The sequence below is a fragment of the Triticum dicoccoides genome, chromosome 2A (assembly GCF_002162155.2).
Source record: "Triticum dicoccoides isolate Atlit2015 ecotype Zavitan chromosome 2A, WEW_v2.0, whole genome shotgun sequence".
In the NCBI taxonomy this organism is placed as follows: Eukaryota; Viridiplantae; Streptophyta; class Magnoliopsida; order Poales; family Poaceae; genus Triticum; species Triticum dicoccoides.
In genome coordinates, this window is record NC_041382.1 from 37,044,457 (window position 1) to 37,050,179 (window position 5,723).

At 42.2% G+C, this 5,723-nt stretch overlaps 1 protein-coding gene across 1 annotated transcript in view; it reads left to right on the forward strand.

Moving 5' to 3' along the window:
- The first annotated feature begins 5,431 nt into the window (after positions 1–5,431).
- The window catches only part of LOC119353000 (mRNA-capping enzyme-like), a 13,637-nt gene continuing 13,345 nt past the window's right edge, over positions 5,432–5,723 (forward strand). The window contains exon 1 of the mRNA XM_037619582.1: positions 5,432–5,713. The gene's annotated coding sequence lies outside the window, so the exon portion shown is untranslated. The remainder of the gene's footprint in view (positions 5,714–5,723) is intronic.

The window sequence follows — 5,723 nt, forward strand, 5'->3', positions numbered from 1 at the left end:
CTCTAATGTAGGAGGAATATTTGGGTATTTATAGAGCTGAGATTAGCTCAAGAGGTGCCATGAGGGGCCCACAAGCCTGGGGCGCCCCCCTAGGGTGTGCCTGGCAGGCTTGTCGCCTTCTCGTGGCTCTTCAGGTCTTCTCCCGAAGCTTCTAGGGTCCCCTCTGGTACAGAAAAAATTAATCGAAAGTTTTTTTTCATTTGTACTCTTTTTATATGGATTTTTTGAAAAGCCAAAAACAGCAACTGGCACTGGGCACTGAGCAAATAGGTTAGTCCCAAAAAAGATATATAATTGCATATAATTTCTTAATAAACATCCAAGATCGATATTATAATAGCATAGAACAATTAAAAATCATAGATAAGTTGGAGACATATCAGTTATTATAATTGATTATAGACGATATTACTCAATTCATAATAGACAAATTTGGGTCGATTCAACATGATCGTTCTTCCAATGTCATAATCTCAATGTTGTTTTAGGACTATCGTTTAACACTTTAAACAATATCCTAAGATCCGAGAAACATGATCACCAACAACACTTGAGCTAGTCCTAGAGGCAAGACTAGGAATCTTTTATTTAACCGTTTATCATTCCACGCGTGCATATGAGTTTTCCACATAATCGCGTATTCCAGAATCATAGCAGTTATAGCATAGAATATAAACTCTTTAATTATGAATATAGAAACATAATGATATAAATATTATTGCTTCTAGGGCATATTTCCAACACACATGCCCACGTGGGGCCCTTGAGCCACCGTTTGACCTAATTCCAATGCTTATAACTCCTATAAGTTCCAAAACCTTCAGAAGTGGAACCTGATAGAATTTTATTGCCGTCACAAGTCTCTGTTCCGAAGCGATCCCATCTGGAGCCCTATTCCGGCGCTCTGCTGGAGGGGGAAGCCACCACGGGAGGCCTCTTCATCAACCTTGCTGCCTCCATGATGATGTGTGAGTAGTTCCTTCAGGACTTACATGTCCATAACAATAGCTAGATGCCTTCTCTCTCTCTCTCTATCTCTATCTATCTATCTATCTATCTATCTATCTCAACAACTCGTTAGCAGTACCTACACACAAAATAACAAATACTTGCACCCAATCTCAACAACTCGTTAGCAGTACCTACACACAAAATCACAAAATACATGCACCCAACGCAAGCATGTGGTTGTCAATCCCTTAGTGGTTAATTACAAGGATTAAATCTGGTAGTGATAAATAGATAAATAAATGATGGGTAGATTTTGGACACGACTCTTGCCCAGGATATCTTCGCCGGGGTATTGAGGGACCTCCTATTTTCCACACCTATGCCCTAGATAGACAGGTAACACGAACACCTACAAGATTTGGGTCAACCAGTACCTAGTGCGGGGCACAAACATTTTTTTCTTTTTAATTTAGCTTTGTGTTTTATTTTTTTTACAAAATTATAAAATTGTTCCCTGATTAAATAACGTTCATGAATTCAAAAAGGTTTTGTAAATTTTAAAAAAAATCGCAAATTCGAAAAATTCATGAATTTTAAAAAAATGGAAGTGATTTACTTTTTGCAAATTTGAAAAGATGTTTTAAATTCAAAAATATTCCTAGAATTGAAGAGATGTTCACAAATTTGAAAAAATATTTGTGGAGTCTAAAAATGTTTGCAAATTAAAAACAAAATCACTTCAAAACTATTCACAATTTTGGAAAAAAATTGCAAACTAAAAAATGTTCAGGTATTTGAAAAATGTTCCCAAAATGTGAAAATTATCATAAATTCTAAAAATGTTCAAAAAATTTAAGTAAATTCACTAATTCAATTTTTTTTAAATACGAAAAAGATAGTTAATTTGAAAAAAGTTCATGAATTCTAAAAAATACAAGTTGGAAAATATTTGGAAATTAAAATAATATTCATGGATTCAAAAAATGTTCACAAATTTTAAAAGGTGTACATAAATGAAAAGGATTGAAATTTTAAATAATATTCATGAATTTAAAGTGGGAAAACAAAAATAAACACAAGAAAGATGGAAAAGGTGAAAACAAAATTTTGAAAAAAAATAAAAAATAGAAAAAGACTTAAAACTAAAAGAAAACCAACAAAAAAGGGAAAGAAAGAAAAACAATACAAGGGTTTCTGGGTGTTGTTAGTTTGGGTTGTCGGTGTTAGCATAGCGCCAGGCTAGTCCAGCGCGTACCGTTGCTAGGATATTAGTTTGGTGGTTACCTACACTCAATTGCGTCGTTAGAGCATCTATAACCGGAGTCCTCACATCCGCCCCAAAAGTCTGGGCGGCCTGCCAGGACAGGAAGTGCCACACAACGCAAAATCCGGCCAAATGCCCAGGCTGACCGGCACTGCCCATACCATGCCCATATCTGGGATGGATATGGGGTTGCCCGGATGTACTTGCCACATAGGATTGGGCACAAGGGCCTGCGCCAATTCACTTGAAGACATCCCCCTCCTTGTCCGACCAGTCTTGTTTTGTCTTCTCTCCCTCGTTCGCACAACCACCACCGTTGCTCTGCGGTCGTCCCCAACCCACAACTTTGCCACCGGAGGCCCGAACCCACACCACCTCTGATCATGCCGCAACCGGTCAAGGACATTGTCCCGGTACGTCCAACTCCACAGGATATACACCTTGCACTCTATGTGTTCGATGAAATGTCCAAGTAGGTTTTTTATTCTTTTGGTCAACACGGACCTTGACGATTTTTTTTCAATGAGTTCATCGATTTGTCAAATTCAGACGATGAAGATGTTGGAATGATGATGATGATAAGCATCCAAGAGGAAATGGAGAAGGTAGAGGGGTATATACTGAAGTTCAAGGGTTCCATAAAAGGGTCGAAGAGTTATTGCCTGGGATAGGATTGCCGGTGCACAACTTCTGCGTACAGACTATTTCACACTGGACTCAACATGCCGTGAAGGTTTCTTTCGACGTCGCTTCCAGATGGGCAGATGTTTGTTCTTGTGTGTAGTGACTGCTGTAGAGAAGGTTGATAACAACTTCAAGTTAATGAAGGATTGTTACCAAAAACTTTCTTCCTATCCTCTACAGAAATGCATGTATGCTCTCAGGATATTTGCTTACAGTAAGGCCATATATGCAATTGATACTAGAATCCGAATGGGAGAGACCATGGTCTTGAACACCTCGATGCAATTTGCACGCACTCTGGTGAAGGGGTTTAGAGCAGAGTAGCCGAGAGAGCCAACTGTGGAGGACACAGAAAAAATGTTGTCAATTGGAGCATCAAGAGGATTCCCAAGTATGCTATTTCAGTTGATTACATGCATTGGCAATGAAAGAACCGCCGAAAAGGTTTGCGTGGGCAATACCAATGTCATGTCAAAGAAGCCACCGTCATACTTGATGCAGTGACATCAAAGGACTTGTGGATTTGGCGTGCTTTCTTTGGCACGCCTGGTTCTAACAATGACATCAATATGGTCCGACGATCTCCTTTGTTCAAGAGACTTTGCGATGGGGAAGCTCGGCCGTGAAACTACACCATCAACAGTCGCAACTACAACATATGGTACTATCTTGCCGATTGTATCTATCCTCAATGAGCGGCATTTGTGAAGGCTATATCATCAGATCCTCATGGTAGGAAACAATGTCTCTTCGCACAAGCGCAAGAAGGTGGTGAGGATGTGGATGGGGTATTCGGTGTACTTCAAGTTCGTTCGGGTCTTGTTCATGGAGCAACAATGGCGTGGGAAGCGGAGAGACTTTGGAAGCTCCTGACATGTTGTGTAATCTTGCACAATATGATTGTCGAGGATGACGGTGAAGGGGTAGCCCACATGCATAATTTTGAGAAGCGGTGTTCAGGTCCGCCTTCCGGAACAATAGGCGAAGCATATTGCCAGCCTTCTAGAGATGCATCGACAACTGCGAGATCAACAGGTGCATATGCAACTTCTCAATGATCCCGTGGAGCATATGTGGATCCACACTGGAAATCGGTAAACTTTTCTTTTAATGTTTCAGTTATGCACTATGAACAACTTTATGTTTTCACTACGTTTCGATTATGTATTCTTGAGTACGAATAATTTGTATTTATGTGCACTACTCATTGTTTGGCTGTGATGATCGACATCCATGTGTTTGCATGTATTTGATGTCTTGAAAATAGGAGTTGTGGTTACAAATGAGGTCATTTGAGGGCCGGCCGGTCACTATCCGTGGATGCATCCGGACATGTCCAAGGATGTATAGACCCGAATTTGATAACTCTCGTTTGATACTCTTAGCTAGCTTAGCTTGATGCTACAAAGACACGTCTACACGTCCACCAAAAGAGGGAAAGAGAGAAAAAGGTAGTAGTGAATATCAATGGCTCACACATATTGATCGTATACAAACAAGCCATTACTTGAGATGTAGAAAAAGAACTTATTACATGTATGAAGCTAACAAATATGGATATATCTGAGACCCTGCGTGTCCATACCGAATACCGTATTCAATATAGATTCATGATATGTATCCAAATATTATGAATGATTAAACAAACACTAAAAAACTCTTTTTTGTTGGCGATACATGATGAATGCCTTCTCAATACCTTTTTTTATATGTCTCATGCCATGTTACCAAGAAAATCTATGCATCGAGTGTCCGACGTAGTTGGACACACCAGGAGGTGCCCCTTTCGAGGGGCTTGCCTACTCCATGCGTGCTCCATGGGCACGTGCCGAGCAAATAATGAATCTGAGCCTTTTATGCGGCGCGGGTATTTTCTTCTCGTGAGAAACAACTGCACATACGATCATCATGATACTCGAACAGGAATATAAGATAGCATAATATGGGAGGCACATTTTCTCCTTCCTAGTTCAACACTTGTAGAAATTATTCTTCAGCAGAACAAAAAAGTACTTATAGAAACACACGTCAAATCGCTACCGTAATTAGAGACAAGCGAGTCAATATGCACCCCAAAGGCTATGTATAAATAATCAATAACCTGAATCTGGTTGATGCATCAGTCCAACACTAGTCGGTGGCTTGACTTTAGGGCGTCCACACACACCCTACACCCTACACCCTACATGATTTTTTTTCCAGAAAATACGATCATTAATGCCAAGTCTATGATTTAAACCCTGAGTTGACCCAAAAAAAACCCTAACCATCCGAGCTACACCCAGCTGGCTAAGTGGCTGAAGTGCTTCAAGCTCAGTATTCTTTTTTTCTTTTGACATCTCAAGCTCAGTATTGTTGTTATCGTTCCGTACCACGTACGCTGTATTTGTGGATTATTTTTTTGGCAAGAAAAACCGGGATGCGGGAAGAAAAAAAGCTGGGGCTGGACTTGACGGATGCTTGCCACGTGTCTCTGGGGAGCACGTCCTATTCCCCAAGCGAGCGGACGCCCCCAAGAGAGCGCCTCCCTCCCGACTCCCGAGCGAACCACCAGAGAGGGCCTCCTCCCCGAGCGCGACAGCTAGGGTTACTAGCCGCCGCCGACCGACCGCCCCTCCGCCACCACCGCCGGCCCTCCGCCGCGGCGCGCGTAGCCGGCCCAAGCCCCCGCTGCCCGCCGCCAGTACAGGATCTCAGCCAGCGCCTCCCTCCCTCCGCCGAGCAGCCGCTCCCGCCAGCAGCGCCTCCCTCAATCCCTCCCTCCCTGGAGCAGCCGCCGCCCCGGAGCTACGCCGGCGACCAGTCCATCGGCAGGTAGCCACCA